At 45.9% G+C, this 27,659-nt stretch overlaps 1 long non-coding RNA gene across 1 annotated transcript; it reads right to left on the reverse strand.

The window, feature by feature from the left end:
• Positions 1 to 7,994: 7,994 nt before the first annotated feature.
• On the reverse strand, positions 7,995 to 27,581 carry LOC140198192 (uncharacterized). Its single transcript, XR_011886136.1, has 3 exons — positions 27,326 to 27,581; positions 23,899 to 24,375; positions 7,995 to 8,737 (listed from the first exon to the last, which is right to left on the reverse strand). It is a non-coding gene; the product is annotated as an uncharacterized lncRNA (long non-coding RNA).
• Between the last annotated feature and the right edge of the window lie 78 nt (positions 27,582 to 27,659).

The raw sequence follows: 27,659 nt of genomic DNA on the forward strand, positions 1-27,659 counted from the left end.
CATAAAACCTAAAATAACACTAACATATAAAGTAAAAGCAGGAATAATATGATAAATACACAGCCTATATAAAGCAGAAATAATGGTATGTACAGTGTAGTTTCACTTAACAGAATCGGGAAGATTAAGCCAAAACCGATTTGTAGAAAAAAATCAGCACGTACACACATGCACACATCACGTATGCGCACGTCATGCATGCACACACAGGTGCCCGCACAAGGCTTCATGGTCATGGTAGTCTTTCTCGGGGTAAACACAAGTGTCCCGTATTTGACTGCTACTTTTGTCCCTTATTTGGGAGTGAGAAAGTTGGCAACCCTACTTGAACACCCCCCCCACCCCCCATCAGCCGGTCCGCAAGAATTTTGTCAATATTAAACCGGTCCGTAGTGCAAAAAAGGTTGGGGACTCCGGTATATGGGGTCGAATGGGATCTGGGATCAGCCATGATCAAATAGCGGAGCAGACTTGATAGTCTGAATGTCCTAATTCTGTCTCTATGTCTTATGGTCTTGAAGTCAAAATGGCTAACTTGAGGGGCATTTCTTTAAAGTGATTGGAGGAAAATGTAGGGGGGTTGTTTTTATACAGAGTGGTGGGTGTATGAAATGCACAGCCGGGGTGATGGTGGAGGCAAATCCATTAGATAAGCACACGGATGCCAGAAAAATGGAGCACTAAGTGGGAAGGAAGGGTTAGTTTGGTCACGGAGTAGATTAAAATATCAGCACCTATCATAGGGTAAAGGGCTGTACTGGGCTGTAACATTCTATGTTCTATATTCTCAATAGTGGGGAGGGCTGTGCCCATGATGAGTCTACAACCCCTCAGCAGTTTCTTTTGGCGTCTCTGCGCCAGGCAGTGATGCAACTGGACCGCTTGCCAGATAGCACGTGCCTTGGAGAAGGAACCCCAGGTCCTGGTTGTCTTAAAACACAAGAGGTTCTACAGATGCTGGAAATCCAAAGTAGCACACACACACAGAAAACTATGGAGGAACTCAGCAGGTCAGGCAGCATCTATGGAAAAGAATAAAGAGTCAATGTCTCAGACTGAGAATTACTGCTGATTGTCTTGCCCTCTCTAGCGTACCAGGGAACTTGACTCTTAATGTTCTTTCTTTGTTTTGTGGCTATCGGGAGAAATACGAATTTCAGAGTTGTGTATGGGCACAATAAATTAACCTTGGAACCCTGGTTCCTGTTCCCATCAGGGCAGGGTTCGCACGTACCCACACTGAGGCAGAGCCTCGGTGTCTACCCTCCCGTTACACTGGGTTCTTTCAGCAAGGAACCTGCTTTCCCTTGCAGAATCAGTGTGAATGCTGAGACTGCCAACAACATGCTCAAGCGTTGTGTAAACTGAATGTAAAAGTGACAGGATCATGTCACACAGTCAGCAGGTCAGACGGGATCTATTTTTGACTGAGATGACATAGGCTCAAAGACTCCTCATGACTAATGAATTACAAACCATTGTTGTCTAACTGAAGACAGAAGTAACTGCAGACTCTGAAATGTGGAGCAACAAACAATCTGCTGGAGTAACCCAGTGGGTCAAATGACATCTGTCAGGGGAAAAGAATTGTCAACGTTTCGGGTTAAAACCCTGTATCATGACTGATCATAAGGTTTAATTCAAATACAATCACTCTGTTTAAGATACAGTCAGACAGCGTCTTAAATAGACAGGGAACAGAAAAACAAATAGTTTTACTGGTAAGTTTGTTTTAGTTTATTATTGTTATATGTACTGAGGTACAGTGAAAAACTTTGTACTGTATGCCAAGCAGACAGATTATTTCATTACATCAGTGATTCGAGGTACTACACAGAAAACGCAATAGCAGAATGCAGTATCTGCAGAATCTCTTGTGCTTATACACAATATAGAGAGTTAGAGAGAGAGTGCAGTGCAGAGAGACAACACGGTGCAAGGACATGGTGAAGAAGATTGTGAGGTCAAGAGTCCGTCTGGTTGTACCAGGGAATCGTTGCAATGTCTGATAACAGCGGGATAGAAGCTGTCCTTGAGCCTGGTGGTAGGTGCTTTCAGGGTTTTGTATCTTCTGCCTGATGGGAGAGGGGAGAAGGGAGAATGTCCAAGCTGGAAAGGGTCTTTGACCTCCTGAGCCAGTGAGGAGTTTAGATAAAGCCCATGGAGTGGAGGCGACTTTTTGTGTTAGATGAAGCTGTGTCTACAATGCTTTGCAGTCAAATGCAAGCAAACAGGATTAATGTTGATGGACTTGATAGGACAAAGGCTCTACAAAGTAGAGCTGTCTATGCTCTACAAAGCTCAAATTCAATATTCAAAGTAAATTTATTGTCAAATACATCTATGTTACAATATACAACCTTAAGAATCATTTCTTGCAGGCATTTACAGGAAGAAATGCAATAGAATTTGCAAAACAAAATATATACATAGAGAAAGCCTGACAAACAACCAATGTGCAAATGAAGACAAACTGTGGAAATAAAATTAAATATTGAGAACGCGAGCTGTAAAGAGTTCTTGAATGTTAGTCTGTAGGTTGTGGAATCAATTCGGAATTGAGGTGAATAAAGTTATCCACGCCAGTTCAGGAGCCTGATGGTTATGTGATAATAACTGTCCCTGAACCTGGTGGTGTGGTACCTTCGGATTCTGTCCCATTGGTACAGTACTAGCATGGCCTGGATGGTGAGGTTCCTTGATGATGGATGCTGCTTTCATGTGGCACTGCTCCACGTAAATGTGTTTAATGATGGGGACGCTTTCCCTGTGATGAATTGAGCTAGTCCACCACTCTCTGTAGCCTTTTGTTCTGTTCCTGGGTATTGGTGTTTCCATACCGGGCTGTGATTTAACCAAGTCAGGACACTCTGCACTGTGCGCAGATGATAAAGCTCACTATGATAAAGCTTCCAAGCAAGTTGGGTCCTTGTCAGAATATTACCTCCCTACGGGGTATAATCACTAGGAAACCAACATCCCTAACTAACCCCTGAGCTGTAGAGACTATTACAAGCCTTAGTGGTAAGTCAAGACTCATGTATAGACCCAACAAAGTAAAGTCTTCCCCGCAGTACATCCATGAGCCGACCAGAGTCGAAAAGTTTTGTTTGGTCTTCACTGGGACCAACCTTTTGTCCTTTCCAAAGATGAGGAGGAATTTCTCTACCGGTGGAGAAATGTCACGGTATATATTTAAAGAAGAGGTTGATAGGTTCTTCATTAGTAAGGTCATCAATAAGTCAGCTATGATTGAATGGTAGAGCAGACTCAATGGCCCAATTGCCATTCTGCTCCTATGTCTTATTGTCTTATGGTCTTTATTTAATGACTGGAAGCTAACTTTTGCAAATGATATAAAAGAATTCAACCCCATGTATGCAGGTCACAGGATGCCAGCTACTTCTAAAGAACATTTTTTTCCAGCCCACTTCCTGCATTGGGGATTGCCCTGGGTGTGGAGGGCTGTATACATGTGTGGGTGTGAGAGGAGTGGCAAACGAGGCTTGTCTTGCTGATGTTTTGTGGCTTGTTGTGTTCCGTGTTGTTCTGCCCAACATTATGGGCAGGGAATGCGTGGCCCCAGCACGTCCTCGGAAGTGCTGGTTATTAACGCAAACAATGATTTGCACTGTATGTTTCGATGTACACGTGACAAATAGATTTGAATCTTGACTCTGGGAGTGTCACACTGAGCTGTGTCTAAGGCACATTCTGGCGAGGAGCCGGGTGGGTACTCTGGCAAAGTGACACCCCGCTGTCACTGAACTCCCATTCCAATTTTAACATCTTTAACTTTGTCCCTGGACCCTTCTGTGGTCTCTGCCCTCCTGACCTCCTCTCCATGGGATTCTCAGGACTTTCGCATTGCTGGCCTCTTGGTTTTAATCACTCCTCCACTGGTGTCAGTTCTCTCAGTTTCCTGGGTGCTCAACACCAGAATTCCCCCAGGATTCCTTTCCACCTCCTTTTCCTAAACATGCTCTTCAAAACTTCCCTCTTTGACTGAGCTTGCCTTTACTGGGAGATTCTGTAGGGGTTTAGAGATTTATACAGCACCAAGGCAGGCTTTTCTGCCCATCATCTCCATGCTGACCAAGATGCCTGTTCACCCTCATCCCATTTACCTACATTCAGCCCAGACCGCCTCCCCCAGCCTTTCTGATCCATTTATCTGACTTCATGTATTTTAGTGATTGTTATGTTTCTGCCTCTGACACTCCTTATATCCCACCCCATCATTGTTATTAAAAAAAAAACTCCCCTTAAGTCCCCTTTAAATCTTTCTGCTCTCACTTTAAACCTATACCCTCTAAATTTAGTCTCTCTGCCCAAGGGAATTGGCTGACTATCTGCCCTATCCGTGCCTCTGGTAATTTTATAAACCTCTGTAAGTCATGCCTCAGCCTCTTTCACTCCAGGGAAAAGAGTCCCAGCCTATAATTCAAGCCCTCCAGTCTAGTCAGCAACCGTCTGAATCTCTTCTGCACCCTCTCTAGCTTAATCTTTCCTCTCGTGTGACGATCAGAACCACACTCAGTTGAGCCGGATCAATGAACTGTAAGATGTAACATGATATCCCAGCTCTTATACTCAATGCGTTGGCCGAGGAAGGCAAGCATGTCTACCTGTGTCAAAACTTCCACATTCTGAGTGTGAGCGTTCCGTTGTTAAGGTTATGTTTAAATATAGCTTTTTACCGAGTAAATAGACTGCTGATTACATCACCCTTATTTTCCAGTTAAATGCGGCCAGTGGAGACTAGATGCATGATGGAAATTCAGTGTATAAACTCAATCCCATCCTCCTCCAGCAATGCGGTCTTGAAGCAGGAACCCCCATCCTCTCTTGGCACAGTGATGTCACTTGTTAAGGGCCTTGTGATATTTCGTTGCATTCAAGGTGCTATATCAGTGCTGGAAATCTGACCATTATCAAGTTTTGCTTCTGCATCTGGGTTATTTGTTTAAGACCGTAAGACATAGTCATAGTCATAGTCATACTTTATTGATCTCAGGGGAAATTGGTTTTCATTACAGTTACACCATAAATAATAGTAATAGAACCATAAATAGTTAAATAGTAATATGTAAATTATGCCAGTAAATTATGAAATAAGTCCAGGACCAGCCTATCAGCTCAGGGTGTCTGACCCTCCAAGGGAGGAGTTGTAAAGTTTGATGGCCACAGGCAGGAATGACTTCCTGTGACGCTCTGTGTTGCATCTCGGTGGAATGAGTCTCTGGCTGAATGTACTCCTGTACCCAACCAGTACATTATGTAGTGGATGGGAGACATTGACCAAGATGGCATGCAACTTAGACAGCATCCTCTTTTCAGACACCACCATGAGAGAGTCCAGTTCCATCCCTACAGCATCACTGGCCTTACGAATGAGTTTGTTGATTCTGTTGGTGTCTGCTACCCTCAGCCTGCTGCCCCAGCACACAACAGCAAACATGATAGCACTGGCCACCACAGACTCGTAGAACATCCTCAGCATCGTCCGGCAGATGTTAAAGGACCTGGTCTCCTCAGGAAATAGAGATGGCTCTGACCCTCCTTGTAGACAGCCTCAGTGTTCTTTGACCAGTCCAGTTTATTGTCAATTCGTATCCCCAGGTATTTGTAATCCTCCACCATGTCCACACTGACCCCCTGGATGGAAACAGGGGTCACCGGTACCTTAGCTCTCCTCAGGTCTACCACCAGCTCCTTAGTCTTTTTCACATTAAGCTGCAGATAATTCTACTCACACCATGTGACAAAGTTTCCTACCGTAGACCTGTACTCAGCCCTCAGCATTCAGCCCATCAAGTCTGCTCTACCATTCAATCACGGCTGATTTATTATCCCTCTCAACCCCCTTCTCCTGCCTTCTCCCTGTGACGTTTGACACCCTGAAATCAAGAACATATCAGCGTTTGCTTTAAATAAACCCGGCGACCTGGCGGCAACAGTGAAGGCTCCTCAGTCATCATACCGCTAGACTCTGACCCCAGTCTGCAAGGGCTGTGTCATAGCTGCTTGTGCATCAACCTTCCCACGTTTAACAAAATAATCACAGGCAGCATCTGCTGACACAATCTAACAATCCCTTGGGAGCACATCATATTCGACTCCAGTGATCTTCGGTTTGTGGTCTTTGAATGACTTTGATTCTCGTTTTCACACAAAGCCCACTTCAACGTGCAACAGCAGCGTGTCCCTGTAAATCCTAGAATCAATCACCAGCCGGATTCAAAAGCATTGACTCATTCAATACTGAACAGCCTATGTTCATCATTAGTGAAAAATTAAAAAGCTATGTTCCATCTCCGGTAAAGCCCGAAATCCTGACCAGCACAAAATGATTGGGAACTTCCCATATCACTCTTGCATTCAGTCCACAGTGCTGTCAGACTCTGAGTTTATGCACTTAAATTCCATTGTGTGTTTAAGTATGTGCTAACTCAAATATTAATCCTGCTGTATTCAGGAGACCTTGCTGTAGTTCTATTCTTGGCTTTGGTTTGCCACAGTTGGCAGGGGCCCTGCTGAGGCAGAAAACGTTGCCCATCTTCTCTGCTTAAGCAAACGACATCAAGTGAATATGCTGCCTTCTGTGTGAATCCTGCCCTCATTCTCTAACATGGTTACGTCAATTTTCACTCGTGACAGAAACTAGCAGGATCTCTTTGTCCTGTGGGATGGGAATGTGTTACTGGTTGGCAAAGCCAATTGATTTTGTTTCCCATTGTGTTACCTGGCAACAGAGCCAGGTCTACATGGTGAGGCTTGTATGAGTGACACATGCAAGCTCCAAGGACTGTCTCTGGGATCACTTCCTCAATTGCAGTTCCCGTCCGGGTGACAGGGAACCTGCTGTTTGTACGCAGTTGTGCTGTTACAAGGTGCCCCCACATCCATTGAAACTTCCCTGCCATGCCCTGCTCCTGCCAGACCAGCCCAAGACATTTGCTCACTTTGTCAGTGGTGGTACAGATGAGGGATTTGTTAATGTCCAACCTCCACAGGAGGGGCAGGTTTGGCATAGAATAAGGAGGGGGATATGGGTAAGAGGGGAGAGGAGGTCTCCCCTTAAGTTTAAACCCACACCTCATCTCTCTCTCTCTCACCCCCCACACACTTCCCCTCCTTCCTTCCTTTCTTTCCCTTCACACTCCCATTTCATTATTTGCTCTGCTCTCTCTCTCCGTTCATTTTTCCTCCATATCTCACCTCTCATCCTCCCCTCTCCTCTGTTTCTTCCCGCCTCTGTCTCCCTTCCTCCATCTCTCACTCCCTCCGTTTTCTCTCCCTCACTCTGTTTCATTCCGTATTTTGCTCACCTCTTCACTCCCACTTCCTCCCCTCTCCTTTCTGTTTCCCTCCCTCTCCTTCCCATCTCTCTGGCTCTGTATCTCCCCTTTCCCTCCTTCTCTTCCTCTCACCTTCCCTCCCCACATATATATCTCTATCTCTATCTCTATCACTCACTCACTCACACACACATATATACACACACACACACACACCTCCCCCCATCGCAGATATTCCCTTTGGCCTATCTATCCCTCCCCCCACTTCTCTGAAAAGTAAGACCAAAGTTTTTCCCTTTCTTTTTGATGCGTGTTCTTCCAGAAACACTGATGCAGTTACTTTCCCCACAGACCCTGCCTACTGCTGAGTGTTTCCCACATATTCTGCTTGTTTCCGATTCAGCAGCCTGCAGGATTTTTGATCTTCAGAGACAGAATGTTCTGTGGTGAATGACTCACCTCCTGACCTACCAAGGCCTTTCCGCGATGCACGTGTCGGGCGGTGGGGGGTTGGGGGCAGTGTGAGACGGGAGCCCAAGATCAGAATCGAAGCTCCACTTGCCTGATTTAGCACGGCCCGGTAACTCTAATGAGGTTCAATTTTTATTCCGCCTCCACAGCGGAGAATTCCAAAGAGGACGGACTGCAAACCCACCCCCCCCCCAAGAGAAAATATTTCTCCAGCTCTGTCTGCAACGGACAACCTCTTATTTTGAAACCAGTTAGTTCTGTTGGTTCATGGATCCAGCGAGCTAGGTTCCATCCTGATCTTGGGTGCTGCCTGCGTGGAGTTTGCACGCTCTTCCTTTGGCCTTCTCCGAAATGCTCCAGTTTCTGCCCACGTGCCAGAGACATGTGGTGTCAGTGTGCTAGTTTATGATAGGGAGGTGTAATCAGGAGAATTGGGAGAGAAATGACTGGGAATCAGAGAGGAAATGTGGGATTAATGTCAACAGATACTCGATTGTCGACATGGTTGAGTCACAGAGGATCAGGCTCACCTTTGCACAACATATACATTTAGGAATTTCCTGGTTGGGTCACAGCACGCGATAAAAAAACAACATTCAACAATACATTCATTCATTATGTGCTGTATCATATAATGTAGGTGATCATGCTGCTCTTGGCAAATTTTTCTAAAGTGGTTTGCCATTATCTCTTCTGGGCAGTGTCTTTACAAGATGGGTGACCCCACAGCCATTATCAATACTGTTCGGAGATTGTCTGCCTGGTGGCAGTGGTCGCATAACCAACATTGTGACAGGCACCCGCTCTTCATATGACCAACCACCACCTGCTTCCATGGCTTCACGTGACCCTGCTCGGTGGGGGGCCAGGCTAATCAGGTGGTACACCTTGCCCAAGGGTGATCTGCAGGCCAGTGGAGGGAACCTTACACCTCCCAAGGTAGAGACGTATCTTCACCCCGCCACCTGCATTCAACAATTATAAAGAATAAAAAAAGAATTACAGAACATAAAAAATAAAGATAGAGGTTAAAGACGGATATGGAATAAAATGTGCATTGAGAACTAGAGCACAGAAGTGGGCCCTTTGGCCCATCTAGTCTGTGCTAGCCTGGTCTTCTGCCTAGTCCCATTTACCTGCACCCGGACACTATCCCTCCAAACCCTTCCCAGGTACTTCCCTAAATCTTACAACTGAACCTACATCTACCACTTCTGCTGGCAGTTCCTTCTACACTCATACCACCTGCTGAGTGAAAAAGTTCCCCCACAGATTTCCTCTCCAAGTATTTCATCTTTCACCCAAAATCTATGACTTCCAGTTCTTGCCTCGCCCATCCTGAGGGGAAATAACCTGCGAACGTTCACCCAGTGCAGTGCCGCCTGATATGTGAGAGAGGGAGAATCACGTCTACCTGTGCTGTGTGAAGGTATGATTAGTGTTGCCTTTCACAGTTAGCGTAGTAAGTTATTTTTGCAACAAGTTATGTATAACGTATGTTAATTTGTTTATGTTAACCTGCATATGCAACGTACTATGCTGCTGCATAGTCCGGCACCATCATGGGCTGCATCCTCCCCAGCACCTTCATAAGGGAATACCTCAGAAAGGTGGCGTCCATCATTAAGGGTCCCCATCATCCAGGACCTGCCCTCTTCTCATTGCTACCATCGGGGAGGAGGTGCAGAAGCCTGGAGGCTCACACTCAACACTTCCGAGGCAGCTTCTTCCCCTCTATCACCAGATTTTTGAATGGCCAATGAACCCATGAACACTTCCTCAGTATGTTTTTCCCCTCTTTCTGCACCATTTATTTAATTTAATTTATTTTCTATATATATTTACTGTAATTCATAGTTTCTATTATGAAGTATTGTACTGCTGCCACAAAACAGTGAATTTCACAGCATATGCCAGTGATAAGAAACCCAATCCTGATTCCGAGAAGCTATTTTTCAGGGCATTTGCACCCCGCGTGTGTATGCCCATGACAATAAACTTGAATGTCATGTTAAAGCGACCCATGAGATGGTTTGGAAAACACCCCCCTCACGAGACCTTGGTATTCAGCAGCCACCACGCACACAGGACCTGCCAATCAGCTGCTTGCACCAGCCGCAACAATGGGAGATGTCAAATCCGCGGCCTTTGATTGGTTGCTGACTCCATCCCTTCGTGCTCACGCCCTGCCCATGTCAGCTCCACGCCTGCCTCCTTCATTGTTTCCCCAGGCTTCCCTCGTTTTCTCTGTGACGTTTGGCACAACAGTATCTCCTCCATCCCATGTCCAACGTACCCATTTGTCCAACTCTCCCCGTGGGCCCTAAGCTGACAAGACCTCAGTTTTAAACCCCTTGTGTCCAAATCACCACGAGATCTCCTCCACTCCTCCCTTCCCCTCCTACTTCCTCCAAAGCTTCAACACTCTAAGACCCCCCCCATTCTCCTCCAACACTGGCTCACCCACGCCCTTACAGCATAATCACTCCACCCTAAGCCTTCACCTATCCGAAATCCCCTCCCACAAGCTCCACTTCACCTGTGAGTCTGTTGGGTTCCTACACTGTGTCCAGTGTTCCCAGTGTGGCCTCCTGTATATCGGTGAGACCTGACGTAGATTGGGAGACTACTTCACCGAGCATCTATGCTCTGTCCATCAGAAGAAACGGGATCTCCCACTAGCCACCCATTTTTATTCCACTTCCCATTCCCATTCCGACATATCAGTCCATGGCCTCCTCGACTGTTGCGATAAGGCCACACACAAACTAGAGGACCAAAATCTTATATTCCATTTGGGTAGCCTGCAATCTGTTGGCATGAACATCACTTTCTCAAACTTCTGCTAATGCCCCCACTCCTTCTTCATTCATCATCCCCTTTTCCCTCTCTCACCTTATCTCCTTGCCTGCCCATCACCCCCCTCTGGTGCTCCTCCCCCCTTTTCTTTCTTCCATGGCCTCCTGTCCTCTCCTATCAGATTCCCCCTCCTGAAGCCCTGTATCTCTTTCACCCATCAACCCCAGCTCTTCACTTCAACCCTCCCCCTCCCAGTTTCACCGATCACCTTGTGTTTCTCCCTCTCCTCCCCATACCTTTTAACTCTACTCCTCACTTCTTTTTTCTCCAGTCCTGCTGAAGGGTTTCGACCTGAAACATCGACTGTACTCTTTTCCATAGATGCTGCCTGGCCTGCTGAGTTCCTCCAGTATTTTCTGAGAGTTGCTTGGATTTCCAGCATCCGCAGATTTTCTCTTGTTTGTGATTAGACCACAACCTCCCTACCTCTTCTGACCTTTACAAGTTCCTCAAAGTGTACCCCTTCCTTTAATCTGTTAGGATATGCTTCATATTGGAGTATTGTGATCAGTTCTGATCCCCTGGTCATAGGAAGGACATGGAGTCTTTAGAGAGGGTGCAGAGGAGATTTACCATGTGATGCTGCCCGACCTGCTGAATACTTTCCAGCATTTGACAGCACATAGAACAGTACACCTCCAGGACCACAACCTTGTCGTGGTTTGGAGGCTTGCATGCCTCAATGAGCCGGACAGCTACATTGGCTGGAGTCAGGGCTTTGCTTTAACTCTTGGTAGGGTCACCCATGCCAAACAGGTCAAAGGGTAGAGGACAGATTAAGAGTGGTCCACCGGTCCTCCAGGTTCAGGGGTTCAGCTCTGGGCTAACAACCCTGACTGGTAAGCCAAAGCTGTACGGAAACAGCAATGAAGGATCCCCAGTGCGATGGTGTTCCTGAGTCTCCACGCAAGACTTGCGTGACTGACAGTAGTGAAAAGCGAGAGGAGGCTACTGACACGATGAAGGAAGCCCTGAACTCTGCCAGAGATGGAGAAGCTTCATTGCTGCCCTAAACGCCAGTAGCGTAACAGGCAGTAAGTTAGTAAGATCAATACAGCAAGGCCCTTTGGCCCACACTGTCTGTGGTGAACATGACCCCAAATCAAAATAAATCCATTCTGCCTGCACATGATCCATATCCGTCTATTCCCTGCATATAACCTGTCTAAAAGCTTCTGAAACACCACTGTCTGTTTCCACCATGTCCCCGGCAATCCATGCCAGGCACCCAGCAGTCACACTGTAAAAGTGTTTGCACTGTACATCCTCTTTAAAGTTCCCCCTTCTCACCATAAAATGGTGCCCTCTAGTACTTCATCATCAGCGTCATGCGCTGTGTTGTACGACGTAGGCAATCACGGTCCTATGACCGTGACTATTCTCGGCAAATCTTCCTACGCCATTCCCTTCTTCTGGGCAGTGACTTTACAAGTCGGTAACCCCAGCCCTCATCAATACTCTTCAGAGACTGTCTGCTGGGCATTAGTGGTCGCATAACCAGGACAGCTGCTCCTCCAAGCATACACCACCTGCTCCCACAGCTTCACGTGACCCTGATCCGGGGACTAAGCAGGTGCCACACCTTGTCCAGGGGTGACCTGCAGGCTAGCGGAGGGGAGGAGCACCTTGCACATCCTTTGGTGGAGATGTATCTTCATTCTGCCACCTTACTATTACTTGTACTTAGTATCTTGTAAAATTGGGGGCGTCTAGGACCAGAGGACACAGCCTCAAAATACAAGCATGTCCCCTTAGAACGGAGATGAGGAGAAATTACTTCAGGCAGAGAGTAGTGAACGTGTGGAATTCATTATCACGGACAGCTGTGAAGGACAAGCCATTGAGCATATGTAAAGCGGAGGTTGATAGGTTTTTGATTAGTAAGGGAAGTCAAAGGTTATGGGGAAAGGCAGGAGAGTGGAGTTGAGAGATATAATGAGGTTCAGGAGCTTGAAGACTCGTATGGCCAGATTTGGGAACAGCTTTTTTCCTTACTGTGATAAGACTGCTGAATGGATCCTGACCTGGATCTGGGCCGTACCCTCCAAATATCCGGACCTGCCTCTCAGTTCTTTTTGCACTACCTTATTTCCCATCTTTCTATTTTCTATTTATGATTTATAATTTAAATTTTTAATATTTACTAATTTTAACTATTTTTAATATTTAATATTTGTAATCCAGGGAGCGTGAAGCGCAGAATCAAATATCGCTGTGATGATTGTACGTTCTAGTACCAATTGTTTGGCGACAATAAAGTAGAATGAAATATTGAATGGTGGAGCAGATTCAACGGGCCAAATTCTGCTCCTATGTCTAATGGTCTTATTGGACATTTCTCCTCTGGGAGAGGGACTTCTGGATGTGGAAGCCAGGAGAGGATATAACGGGCATCTCTTCTCCAGACAGTCCCCAAATGTTCTTTTCTAGCATTACATGTGACTTTGCTGAGCTCACACAGACTGTCTCCAGTTTCCATGTTGGGAAATTGTAAAAAAACTCCACCTCCTGTAGATTTACAGTAATCTGCCTGCGCCATTTCCTCTTCTGCTGCTGAGGGCTTTCCTCTTATTTCCCACAGAGCTTCCTCAAACCAGAATGGACTATTTGTTTCGATCGTCCTCAATGTCCCCTGCTGCTGTAAACTCTGTCTCCTACCCCACCCCACCCCCAACTTTCTGCACTCTGAAATGATTCCACAACCTATGGACTTACCTACAAGGGCTCTACAACTCATTTTCTCAGTATTAATTATTTATTCACTTATTTATTATTTGATTTTGTAATTGCACAGTTTGTCTTCTGTTGCATATTGGTTGTTTGACGTTCTTTGCTTATGTGTAGTTTTTCATTGATTCTATCGTATTTTTTTTGTTCTACTGTGAATACCTGCAAAAAAATGAATCTCAGTGTAGTATATGGTGACATTTACTTACTTTGATAATAAATTTGCTTTGGACTTTTGAATTTTGAATCCCTGACCCTTCACCCATTTTCCTACCAATCCCAATCCAGCCTCCCCTCAGCATCCGCTTCCTAACGGTATTTCCAACATGAGTTGTAAGGAGTCCTGTAAAGTGAGTCTGCAGGTCGTAGAAACAGTTCAGAGTCGTGATGGTTGAACTTATCCTCACCAGATCAATAGCCTGATGGCTTTAGGGAATAACTTTTCCTGAACCTGGCGGTGTGGGACCTCCTGCCCGATGGTGGCAGCGAGAAGAGGGCACAGCCTGGATGGTGGGGGTCTTCAGTTTTTCTTGCCGCAGCACTCCACCCTGCTCTCAGCACAGATCCTGGAGTGGGGCATGGTTATCGTCCGAGACACCCTGACTACAACCTTCCTGGTCCTCAGAGGGGAGGACAAGGGTCTGCCCACTTCTGATTAGAGCCTTCCTGAATACTTTTGTTGTATCTTACAGATTATGGGCTGCGCATCGTGAAATTAACCATGAAATTTCCCTATCATGCAACATTTTTTGTATTTGCCTGTATTTGTTATTTCAATTCATTATTCAAGTCAATTAAAATGTTGCCCACATTGTAAGCTGAAAAGTTTTCTATCTTGTCCAGGCATGCTTGGGCAGGATGGATGGCACACAGCAGGGCAGGTTTTAGAAAAAAAGGACACGTGGTCTAGAGGAAGCAGGTGAAGATGCCATGATGCATGAGACAGGAATTGAAAATGACACTGATTATGATACAGATTTTGAACTCTTTATGGCGAGTGAGCCTCATATGATAACTCAATCTGAGCTAGATAACCTGGTCAGAAACTTGGGTTTGTTAAAGGCAAAAGCAGAATTACTGGGTTCAAGGCTGCACAGATGGAATCTGCTGTCACCAGCACAAAAATTTCCATGGAGGATGTTTCACAGAAAAACTGATGGCAAGATTAAAGATGGCATTTTTGTTGGTCCAGAAAGTAAACAGGTCATCGATGACAGGCAATTTGAAGAACTTCTTTGCGACCGCAGAAAAACACATGGAAGTTATTTAGGATGTTGTTGGGAAATTTTTCTTTGCAACTACAGAGCACCAAACTATGTGCAGCTGGTTGACAACATGCTTCAAGCATAGAAAACCATGAAGTGCAACATGTCACTAAAGATTTATTTTCTGCATTCCCATTGAGATTTCCCTGCAAATCTTGGCACTGTCAGTGACGAGCATGGTAAAAAAGTTTCACCAAGACATTGCGCTGAAATTGTGTCAGGGCAACTGGAATCCATCAATGCTGGCTGATTATTGTTGGACACTTAAGCGAGAAGCCTCAGACACTGAGTACAAAATGAAAATCATCAAGAAAACATCTCTAGCTTAGTTAAACTATTGCAAAGCATCAGTTTTGTTATGCAATTAAATGCATTATATTCAATAAAAGTTAATTTCTTGTTTCTCCAAATTCCAAGTAGTCCGAAATTATATTTGTGTTCAGCTTCAAGCGGTCTATCATAAACAGAAAAAAAAAATCTGCAGAAGCAACTCTTCCAACAAAATTAGTTGTCCAGTGTTATCAAAGTACATACGTATATGTCATCATATACAACCCTGAGATTCATTTTCTTGTGGGCATAAACCCACAATAGAATAATAACCATATCAGAATCGGTGGAAGACCGCACCAACTTGGGCTTCAACCACCATGCAAAAGACAACAAACAGTGCAAATAAAAAAAAATAAAAAATAATGATGATAATAGAAAGCTCACCTCTGTCCCAGGATACTGACGGACTTTTACCGCTGTACCATTGACAGCATACTCACCAACTGCATCTCAGTGTGGTATGGCAATTGTCCCGTATCAGACCGCAAAGCACTCCAGCGTGTGGTGAAAACTGCCCAGCGGATTATTGGCACCCAATTGCCCACCATTGAGAACATCTGCCATAAACGCTGCCTGGGCAGGGCGAAAAGCATTATCAAGGATGCACCTCAACCTAACCATGGACTTTTTACTCTCCTCCCATCTGGTAGGCGCTACAGGAGCCTCCGCTCCCGCACCAGCCGGCACAGGAAGAGCTTCTTCCCTGAGGCTGTGACTCTGCTGAACCTCACATCACAGCACTAAGCAGTATTGCATCTGTATTGTACCGTCTCAGTACTTTTATATTTGTGTGCTGTAGCACTTTTTTTATTCACAGTTATTTTGTAAATAACACTATTCTTTGCATTTCTGGTTAAGTGCTAACTGCATTTCATTGGCTTTGTATCTGTACTCGGCACAATGGCAATAAAGTTAAATCTAATCTAATCTAATAAAAAGCGATAGATATCAAGAACATGAGATGAAGAGTCCTTAAAAGTGAGTCCATATGTTGTGGGAACATCCCAATGATTGCCAAGTGAAGTTGAGACAGGTTATCCCGTTTGATCAAAGTGCCTGAAGGTTGAAGGGTGATAACTGGTGGTGTGAGGCCTGAGGCTCCTATACCTTCTTCCTGACGGTGGCAGCAAGAACAGACCATGACCGAGGTGGTTAGGGTCCCTGATGATGGATGTTGCTTTCCTGCGACAGTGTTTTGTGTAGATGTGCTCAGTGGTAGGGAGCGCTTTACACGGCCGAATTCACTACTTTTTGTGGGATTCTCCATTCAAAGTCATTCCTGGATTAGCCTGACAAACGATGGAACTGGAGCTCACAGAGGTGACACAGCACAGAAACAGGTCCTTCGGCCCAACCCCATCCCTGCCGACTGTGTATTGCTGAGCGAGCTGGTCCTGTTACATATCCCACGAGCATGATGTAATGGTCTTGTGATAATGGGGTGATGTGATGTCACGTGATGGCGTGGTATAAAAGAAAAAGCCTGCCACGGTGACGCAGTTCTCATTTTTTTTATTTTGAGTGTAACGTTGTGGCTGGCAGTTTCGCCAATCGCTGCCAGGTCTTGTTTGTTGCATCCTTGTTTTACCCTTACAGTCTAGTACTGGAGAGTCAAGTCATTACCAGAGTTATCCGAGCAAAGGATTGGGTAGAGTTAATGTCGTTCAGCTTCCTGGGAATGATCGACCTTTTTAATCTTCGTTCGGGAATTGTGGCATGCACGTTTGAGTAAAAAAACCCCTGCCAGGGCAGGAAGCTTTGTGCAGTGACCACCCTCCAATCAAAAGGTCAGTTCCTTTATTTCTTCGCGATTCCCTTGGACAAGGCATCTCTCGGCTGAGGTCGACAGATTCGTCATTGCTACAATGAAATCGTTGTTTCGGGGAAGTCTCTCCTTAATGACTGTATAAATCACATGGACTTTTGAATTTACCATTTTAAGCCTGTGCTTGGATGAGAACTCTTTAAGAACAGTTTATAAGTTTGACTCACAACACGCTGGAGGAACTCAGCAGGTCAGGCAGCATCAGTGGAAATGATGAGTCGACGTTTTGAGCCGCAGCCCTTCGTCAGGACTGAAGAAAGAAGGAGGGGGAAGGATTTGAAGAATGCTTGTAGGTTCAGTTGAAAAACCAGTCATTGGAAACACAAAGGGGTGGGGGAGGGGAAGCGAGGGACGTCATAGGCAGGAAAACAATGGGTAGTAGAAGAAGGAGGCGGAACCATGAGGGAGGTGGTAGGCAGCTGGGGGAGGGGGCAGAATGAAATAGGGATAGAGGAAGGGAGGGGGAGGGAATTACCGGAAGTTGGAGAATTTTATGTTCATACCAAGGGGCTGGAGACTACCTAGACGGTATATGAGGTGTTGCTCCTCCAGCCTGAGTTTAGCCTCATCATGGCAGTAGAGGAGGCCATGTATGGACATATCTGAATTGGAATGGGAAGCAGAGTTGAAGTGGGTGGCTACTGGGAGATCCTGTCTGTTGTGGCGGACGGAGCAGAGGTGCTCGACGAAGCGGTCCCCCAATCTGCGTCGGGTTTCACCGATGTAGAGGAGACTGCATTGGGAGCACCGGATGCAATAGGTGACCCCAACAGAGGTATAGTCGAGGTAGTTATGAGAGTCCTCATAACTATTCCACAGGGATCGGTCCCTCCACGACTCCCTGGTCCACACATCCCTCCCCACGGATCTCCCACCCGGCACTTATCCCTGTAAATGTAAGTGCTACACCTGTCTCTACACCTCCTCTCTTGCCACCATTCAGGGCCCCAAACAGTCCTTCCAGGTGAGGCAACACTTCACCTGTGAATCTGTTGGGGTCATCTATTGCATCTAGTGCTCCCGGTGCGGCCTCCTCTACATCGGTGAAACCTGATGCAGATTGGGGGACCGCTTCGTCGAGCACCTCTACTCCGTCCACCACAACCGACAGGATCTCCCTGTAGCCACCCACTTCAACTCTGCTTCCCATTCCAATTCAGATATGTCCATACATGGCCTCCTCTACTGCCATGATGAGGCTAAACGCAGGTTGAAGGAGCAACACCTCATATACCCTCTAGGTAGTCTCCAGCCTCTTGATATGAACATAGAATTCTCCAACTTCCGGTAATTCCCTCCTCCTCCCTTCCTCTATCCCTATTTCACTCTGCCCCCTCCCCCAGCTGCCTATCACCTCCCTCATGGTTCCGCCTCCTTCTTCTACTACCCATTGTTTTCCTGCCTATGATGTCCCTGCTTCCCCTCCCCCACCCCTTTGTCTTTCAAATTACTGGTTTTTCAACTGAACCTACAAGCATTCTTCAAATCCTTCCCCCCCTTCTTTCTTCAGTCCTGACGAAGGGCTGTGGCCCAAAACGTTGACTCATCGTTTTCACTGATGCTGCCTGACCTGCTGAGTTCCTCCAGTGTGTTGTGAGTGTTGCTTTGAACCCAGCATCTGCGGATTATTTTGAGTTTATAAGTTTGACTGGTTGTTCAATATAGTCGCCTAACTGTTAACTTCCGGTTAAGTTAGTCGTTCGTTTACTTTTCGATGCTTTGGGCAGAGGTGTTAATAAATATCGTTGTTTGTTTATATAACCTGACTCAATTTCATATCCACTGTTGCTGGACACACGACAGTCCCATCTGTTCACAATTGGCCTGTAGCCCTCTAACCCTGTCCGAGTCATGTACTTATCGTGATGGTTTGTAAATACACTCGCCTCAAACTCTATTTCTGGCAGCTCATTCAAATATGCACCACCCTTTTCAGGAAGAAACTGCCCCAGATTTCCCATTTTAAATTTCTCGTCTCTTGACTTAAACTTATGCCCTCTTGTTTTGGGAAAACAAGATCTTCCTGATCTTCTATGCATCTGTCAGGTCACTGATCAATCTGCTCCGTTCCAGGGATAAGTTCTTAGTCTATGCAACTTCTCCATGCAATTCAGAGCCCCAGTCCTGGCAGCATTCTGGTAAATCTTTTCTGCACTCTTTCTAGTTTAATCACGTCTTTCCTCTAACAGGCTGTACAAAACTGTACGCAATACTCCAGGTGTGGCCTCACCAATGTCTTATACAAAGGCAACATTGCTTCACAACTCCTATACCTCAGTGCCTTGAGGGCTATGGTCCAGGTGCAGGGAGATGGGACAAGGTAGAAGATCAGGTTGGCGTGAACTAGATGGACCGAAGGGCCTGTTTCTGTGCCATTATAAATGCCAAAGCATTTATTGGCAGTGGGCCAAGAGCTAGAGGATGAGATTAAGATGAGTACCCACTTGCTGGCAAGCAGGAGGTGAGATACATGGCCTCTTTCATGCATTAATATCCCTGTTTGTACCATAAACACAATCTCTATACATATTGTTCAATCAGTTGAAGATGCATTCAGTGGCCACTTTATCAGGTATAGGTGTGGAACCTGGTGTGGTCTCTGCTACTGTAGCACATCTGCTTCAAGGTTCAACATGTTGTGCATTCAGAGATGTTCTTCTGTCTTCTGAACACCACTGTTGTAACTCATGGTTATTCAAGTTACTGTCAGCCTGAAGCAGTTTGGTCATTGTCCTCTGACCTCTCTAATCAACAAGGCATTTTTGCCCACAGAACTTCCAATCAAGGGTGTTTTCTTCTTGTTTCTTGAACCATCCTCTATGAACTCTATAGACTCTAGTGCCTGAAAATATCAGGAGATCCGCAGTTTCTGATATATACTCAAACCACCCCATCTGGCATCAACGATCATTCCACAGTCAAAGTCACTTCGATCACATTTCTTCCCCCATTTGGATGTTTGTCTGAACAACAACTGAACCTCTTGACCATGTCTGCATGCTTTTATGCATTGCGTTGCTGCACATGATTGGCTGATTAGATATTTACATTAGCGAGCAGGAATATGTAGGTGTACCTAATAAAGTGGCCACCAGTGTATCTGTTACATTGCATCTAAACCACTCACACTTCCACTAACAACTAAGTTTTCAAGAGGCTCTTGCACAGGACAGAGCCCATCAGTGTCCAGTTACAGCAAGAAATCAAAGTTGAAGTCGACTTTATTGTCATCTGCATGAGTACATACATGAGTGTACAGGTGTAATGAAAAACTTACTTGCAGCAGCATCACTGGGTCATAGCATCAGATAAGCAGCATTCACAAGAGAAATATAATTTAAGCATAAGTTATATACAATTTCTACAAGAAAGAACACAATTAGAATGAAATAATGAAGCCCATTAAAGTACAAATTGGTTGTGGTGTTGCTATACTGAGGTGGTGATTAGGGTTGTGCAAGTTGGTTCCAGAATCAAATGGTAACTGCAGGTGGTCTGGGACTTAAGGCTTCCATACCTCTTGTCTGATGGTAGTTATGAGATTATGGCATGGACTGAATGAAGGGGATATTAATATCAGCAAGATCAAGGAGACGATTATTGACTTCAGGAGGAGGAAAATGGAGGTGTATTAGCCATTCCTCATCAGAGGTGGAGAAGGTCAGCAACTTTAAATTCCTTTGTGTTATCTTTTCAGAGGATCTGTTTTTGGGACAGCAGGTAAGTGCCACTGTGAAGAAAGCATGGCAGCACCTCGACTTTCTTAAAAGTTTACATAGGTTCGGCATGTCAACTAAAACTTTGACCAACTTCTATAGATGTGTGGTGGAGAGTATATTGACTGGTTGTATCACAGCCTGGTATGGAAACACCAATGCCCTGGTATGAAAAATCATCGCGAGAAAGCAGTATCCATCATCAAGGACCCTCATCATACAAGCCATGCTGTCTTCTCACTGCTGGCATCAGAAAAGAGGTACGGGAGCCTCAGGACCCGCACCACCAGGTCCAGGAACAGTTAATACCCTTCAACCATCAGGCTCGTAAACCAGAGGGGAATAACTTCACTCAACTTCAGTCACCCCAACACTGAGCTGGACTCACTTTCATCTCATGTTATCAATATTTATTGCTTATTTATTTAACTTCATTATTATTATTTCCTTCTTTTTCTCTTTCTTTTTGTATTTGCACGGTTCATTGTCTTTTGCTCACTGGTTGACTGCCCGGTTGGGTGTGGTCTTTCATTCATTCTGTTTTTTTTTATTAATTTAGCGATAATTAGTGGAATAGGCCCTTCCAGCCCTTTGAGCCTTGCCACCCAGCAACCCCCAACAACCCTGATTTCACCCTAATCCAATCACGGGACAGTTTACAATGACCAATTAACCTACCAACTGGTGTATCTTTGGACTGTGGGAGGAAACCAGAGCACCTGGGGAAAACCCAAGCATTCCACGGGGAGGACATAGACTCCTTACAGAGGACACCAGATTGAATTCTGAACACCGACGTCCTGAGCTGATTCTACCGTGGTTCTTGGTACTTACTATGAATATGCTCAAGAAAAGGAATCTTAGGGTTGTATACGGTGACATATACGTACTTTGATAGTGAATTTGCTTTGATCTTTGCTTTCTTGAGGCAGCACCTCCTGTCAATCCTATAGATGGTGGGTGCGATGTGTCTGATGTATTGGGCAGTATCACTACTCTCTGCAGATTCTTACTGTCCATCCGAATTGCCATGCAGACCATAGCACCTCTCCTCCAATGTCGACCTTAATGACAAGATCCAACATCGTCTTAAATGCACTGGAACAGCTTTTGGACATCTCCGAACAAGAGTCGTGATCATGACATCTGAACAGACACCAAAATGTTAGTGTACAAAGCAGTGGTAATCCCAACGCTCCTGTATGCATCAGAAACCTGGACAACATACCGACAACATCTGAAGGCACTTGAAAAGTTCCATCAACGCTGTCTTCGAAACATCTTAAATATCAGCTGGGAAGATAGAAGAACCAACGTCAGTGTGCTAAATGAAGCAAAAACAACAAGCATTGAAGCCTACATCATCAAGAACCAACTAAGCTGGAGCAGTCATGTTGTTCGGATGAAAGACGAACGTCTGCCCAAGCAAATCTTCTACTCCCAGCTTAAAGAAGGCAAACATAAAAGAGGCGGACAACAGAAGAGATTCAAATACGTCTTAAAAGCCAACATGAAGAAATGTAACATCGACATCAACAATTGGGAAACAAATGCCAAGGACAGGAAACTCTGGCGAGCCAGCATCTGAGAAGGAACAGCAACTTTCGAAGCCAACAGATGTGCAGAATTAAAAGAAAGTAGAAGAAAATGGAAAGAGAGGCAGCAACAACCAAAGCCCGATCTGCCATCTGGAACTACCTGTCCTGAATGTGGAAGAACTTTCAAAGCCAAGATTGGACTCATAAGCCACTTGAGAGCCCATAAGTAGATCTACAGAACGAAGACCATCATCCTCGAACTCGAGGGATAGCCACGATGACGACGACAAAGCAACCAGTGTTCCTTCTCTGAAAAACCTTTGCAGTTATTAAAGTTAAATCAGGGCATCATTAAATACAGAGAGATACAGAAGAAGAAGACTGTTACAAACCTCAGAGGGCATAGGGTGACTGGGTGATTGGGTCATGATCTCAGGGCCCCAAAGCTGCTGATTGTGGACTTCAGGAAGGGGAATTCAAGGGAGAACAGAAACTAGTTCTCATCAAGGGGTCAGCAGTGGAATCATGAGCAGCTTTAAATTCCTGGTTGGCAACGTGTCCGAAGGTCTGTCTTGGGCATTCATGAAAATGGCAGAGCAGCAGCTCTACTTCTGTCAGGGGTTTAAGGAGATACGGTATGACACCAGAGGCTCCAGCAAGTTTCTACAAATGTACCAAGGAGAGCACTCTGACTAGTGTAGAAAATACAACATACACCATCATAAAATCCTGCAGAGGGTTATAAACTCATCCAGCTCCAACACGGGCACAGGCCTCCCCACCATCAAGGGCATCGCCAAGAGGCAGTGGCTTGTGAAGCTGGCATCCATCATTAGGGACCCTCACCACCCAGGATGCGCCTTCTCTATAGACTACCATCAGGGAGGTGGAAATGGATCCTGAAGACCCACACTTAGCATTTTAGGAATAACTTCTTCTTCTCCATCAACAGATTTCAATAGACAATAGGCAATAGACAATAGGTGCAGGAGTAGGCCATTCGGCCCTTCGAGCCAGCACCGCTATTCACTGTGATCATGGCTGATCATCCACTATCAGTATCCAGTTCCTGCCTTATCCCCATATCCTTTGATTACGCTATCCTTAAGAGCTCTATCCATCTCTTTCTTGAAAGCATCCAGAGACTTGACCTCCACAGCCTTCTGGGGCAGAGCATTCCATATATCCACCACTCTCTGGGTGAAAAAGGTTTTCCTCAACTCCGTTCTAAATGGCCTACCCCTAATTCTTAAACTGTGGCCTCTGGTTCTGGACTCACCCATCAGCGGGAACATGCTTCCTGCCTGCACCGTGTCCAATCCCTTAATAATCTTCAATGTTTCAATAAGATCCCCTCTCAGCCTTCTAAATTCCAGAGTATACAAGCCCATTCGCTCCAATCTTTCAACATATGACAGTCCCGCCATCCCAGGAATTAACCTTGTGAACCTACGTTGCACTCCCTCAATAGCAAGACTGTCCTTCCTCAAATTTGGAGACCAAAACTGCACACAGTATTCCAGGTGTGGTCTCACCAGGGCCCTGTACAGCTGCAGAAGGACCTCTTTGCTCTTATACTCAATTCCCCTTGTTATGAAGGCCAACATGCCATTAGCTTTCTTCACTGCCTGCTGTACTTGCATGCTTGCTTCCTAAACAGTTCATGAACACTACCTTATTAATGCTATTTTTGCACTCTGGTTATTTTGAAATTTATGATAATTTTTATCTTGCACTGTACTACTGCCGCAAATTTCACGTCCTACATGACAATGATAATAAACCTGAAGCTGACTCTGATGCAGGTAAAATTTCTCCCGAAAACTAACCCGCAACCTAGCCCATGATTTTCCAAATATTTACCTTGACACCATGACCATGAACCACGAATGGCAGGGACGGCTTCAGGCGAAGAAGGAACTGGCCCAACTTGTTTCTCCAACTCTGCTGAAAGGTCTTGGCCCGAAACATCAACTGTACTCTTTTCGATAGACGTTGCCCGGCCTGCTGAGCTCCCCCAGTGTTTTGAGTGTGTCGCTTAGATTTCCAGCATCTCTAGATTTTCTCTTGTTTGTAACTGGCCCAGCTAAATCCCTGTAGGTAGAAACTCATGAGGCACTCAGTCAAAAGGTGACACAACAGACCACAGGTACTGGAATCTGAATCCACTCACAAAGCGCTGGAGGAATTCAGCGGGTCAGACAACACCAGGAACAGTCACTCTTCCCCCTTCCTTTCCTTTCCTAGTGAAGGATTTTGGCTTGAAACATTTTCTTTTTATTCCCCTCCATAGATACAGCCTGACCTGTTGTGTTCGTCCAGTATTTTAGGTATGTTGACCTGGAAGAGATGACATTTGGGGTTGAGACACTTCATTGGGATGGGGGGGGAGCTGTTGCTGTACTATCAGCCATTAGAACCATTAGGGCAGAAAGCCAGAATGAGGTGATGCCCAAAAGGAGAAGGCCAAATTTGGAGTATTGTGTACAGTTCTGGTCACCGAATTATTGGAAAGATGTCAATAAAATTGAGAGAGTACAGAGGAGGTTTACCAAAATGTTGCCTGCGTTTCATCTTCTAAGTTACAGAGAAAGGTTGAACAAGTTAGGTCTTTGTTCTTTGGCGCGTAGAAGGTTGAGGGGGGACTTGATAGAGGTGTTTAAAATTATGAGGGGGATTGATAGAGTTGACGTGGATAGGCTTTTTCCATTGAGAATGGGGGAGATTCAAACAAGAGGACATGAGTTGAGAGTTAAAAGGGCAAAAGTTTAGGGGTAAATGAGGGTGAACTTCTTTACTCAGAGAGTGGTAGTTGTGGGCGACGAGCTTTCAGCAGAAGTGATTGAGACAGGTTTGATGTTGTCATTTAAAGTTAAATTGCATAGATATATGGACAGGAAAGGAATGGAGGGTTATGGGCTGAGTGCAGGTCGGCGGGACTAGGTGAGAGTAAGAGTTTGGCACGGACTAGAAGGGCCGAGATGGCCTGTTTCCGTGCTGTAATTGTTATATGTTATATGGTCTGTACATATTGGCTGTGTGGTGAAAAAGACACAACAGCTCCTCTTTCACCTCAGACGGTTGAGGAAGTTTCGTATGGGCCCCCCAATCCTAAGAACTTTCTACAGGGGCACAATTGAGAGCATCCTGACTGGCTGCATCGCTGCCTGGTATGGGAACTGTACCTCCCTCAATCGCAGGACTCTGCAGAGAGTGGTGCGAACAGCACAGCGCGTCTGTAGTTGTGAACTTCCCACTATTCGGGACTTCGGGACTTCCCACTATTCGGGACTGCGGGACATTTACAAAGACAGGTGTGTAAATGTCATCATTGGAGACCCGAGTCACCCCATCCACAAATTGTTCCAGCTGCTACCATCCGGGAAGCGGTACCACAGCATAAAAGCCAGGACCAACAGGCTCCGGGACAGCTTCTTCCACCAGGCCATCAGACTGATTAACTCACACTGATTGGAGTGTATTTCTATGTTACATTGACTGTTCTATTTATTATAAATTACTATGATTGCTCATTGCACGTTTAGACGGAGACATAACAAAGATTTTTACACTTCATGTATGTGAAGGTTGTAAGAAATAAAGTCAATTCAATTCAAGTGCTGCCTGCCCCGTTGAGTTCCTCCAGCAGTTTGTGGGCCTCACATAACCAAAGGGGGCTCCCGTGGACAGGGAGGCAGGTATGGTGGCGGGGGAGGGGGTCACACACCTTTCCCACATCTTGGAATTTCTCAGACCGGTCGGAATTCCCACGCAAAGGAACTGACTCAGCAGCTTCCCCATTGTAAGCCGAAGGGAACTGGTTGTCTTTCCCTTGAAGCAGACGTCGGGAAATGCGTTCGGGAAAGTCCCAGGATCTATTTCAGGCCTGAGAAAGCTGGCGGCTCCAGACTGCCGTCTGCACGCGTGGGCCGCCCAAGATAAAAACGGAGTAATTGTGCAGTCAGGAGGGGCGGGACTTTGTCTGAATCCCGTCCCTCTGCAAGAGTTCGGGGTGTGTTTGACGACGGAGCGGAGTAATGCCAAGGCGTGGGTGAGGGGGAGGGGGCAAGGTCTGTCCGGGCACTGTTGTGGGGCGAATGGTTGTGTCTGGGAATAGGGGAGAAAGAGACAGCGGAGTCTGTGTGCGGGAAACTCGGAGGGAGGGTGTGCGGTTAAGCATGCGGGCACCTTGAGCCGGCGTTTGTTTCTCTGAAGTGTGTGTTGGGCAAGCAGAAGTGGGTATTTACGCTTATATGCGAACATACTCACACGTACGCACATAGACTGACATACAAACACGTACATACAAGCGCGCACGCAACGCCCATACACATAGTGTGTGTGCATGTGTGTAATCATGACCTGGTACAAACACAGAATTGTGGTGAGCAGAGTGTGCGTGTGTGTTGTGTATCTGTGTGTCTGCGTGTGTAGATGTGTGTATGTATCTGTGTGGGTGTGCGAACGTGTATGTCTGAATGCGTATGTACTGTGTGTGTGTGTGAGAGAGAGAGAGAGAGAGAGTGTGTGTGTGTGTCTATTTGTGTGCGAATGTGTGTCTGTATAAGTGAAGTTTGACTGATTAAATTGTTTCAAGCAACACACGTCAAAGTTGCTGGTGAACGCAGCAGGCCAGGCAGCATCTCAAGGAAGAGGTACAGTCGATGTTTCAGGCTGAGACCCTCGTCGACTGTACCTCTTCCTAGAGATGCTGCCTGGCCTGCTGCGTTCACTAGCAACTTTGATGTGTGTTGCTTGAATTTCCAGCATCTGCAGAATTCCTCGTGTTTACGTGATTAAATTGTTTGATTGAATATCCAGATGCCGGATATGCTCTCCCTGTGAGCACCATGTGTGTTTCACAGGGAGAGGTTATGGGAAAAGATAGGTAGGTGGATCTTATTGAATGGGAGACCAGGCTCGGTGGGCCAAATAGCCTTCTCCTGTTCTTTTTTCTTATGTTAACTATCAAATTAGAGGATTGCCACCCTGTTTACTTTTGTGGCCACCTCCAGGGCGCTAGACTTGCTTCCAACAATACCTCTCTAGATCAGTGAGAAGGTCAAAGTTTAGACGCCAATCAGGGCAACACACACACACACACCCATTGGTGATACAGGCTGTCGGGTGAGTTTATCCAATATTATCGCCCCTTAAAGTGCCGATACTGAGAGTCTGTTCCACAGGTGTTAGGGGCGAGTTGAAGGATGTGTCTGAATTTGAACCCAGCATGTGCGGTCTCTTGTGCATCTGGTAACCCGGCAAGCTAACGAGCGCGCCTCCGACATACCTCCCCAGTGGGTGCTGGATCCGCACCCTTTGTTAGTCACCTAATTCTTGTTCCGATCTGCTTTTTCCTGGCCCCTTGACAGCACCTCACGCCCAGTGGAAAGCGTTTATTCTACTTGCCCTCGCGGAATTTCCCTGCCAACGATCCAGTCGCATCTGGGAATCCTCCAAGTTTAACTTGGTGCCTGTCGTCGTTCACCAGGGGGTGAATCGACCACACCAGCCGGCGGCAGCGCATGGCACCTGGTCGCCATCTAGTGCTTCCGTACAGAACTGCAGGAATCGCGATTCAGATTGTTTTACAGTATTTGGAAACGCACAATGAGATGCGTCAT

Source organism: Mobula birostris, chromosome 5 (genome assembly GCF_030028105.1).
Source record: "Mobula birostris isolate sMobBir1 chromosome 5, sMobBir1.hap1, whole genome shotgun sequence".
Taxonomy (NCBI): Eukaryota; Metazoa; Chordata; class Chondrichthyes; order Myliobatiformes; family Myliobatidae; genus Mobula; species Mobula birostris.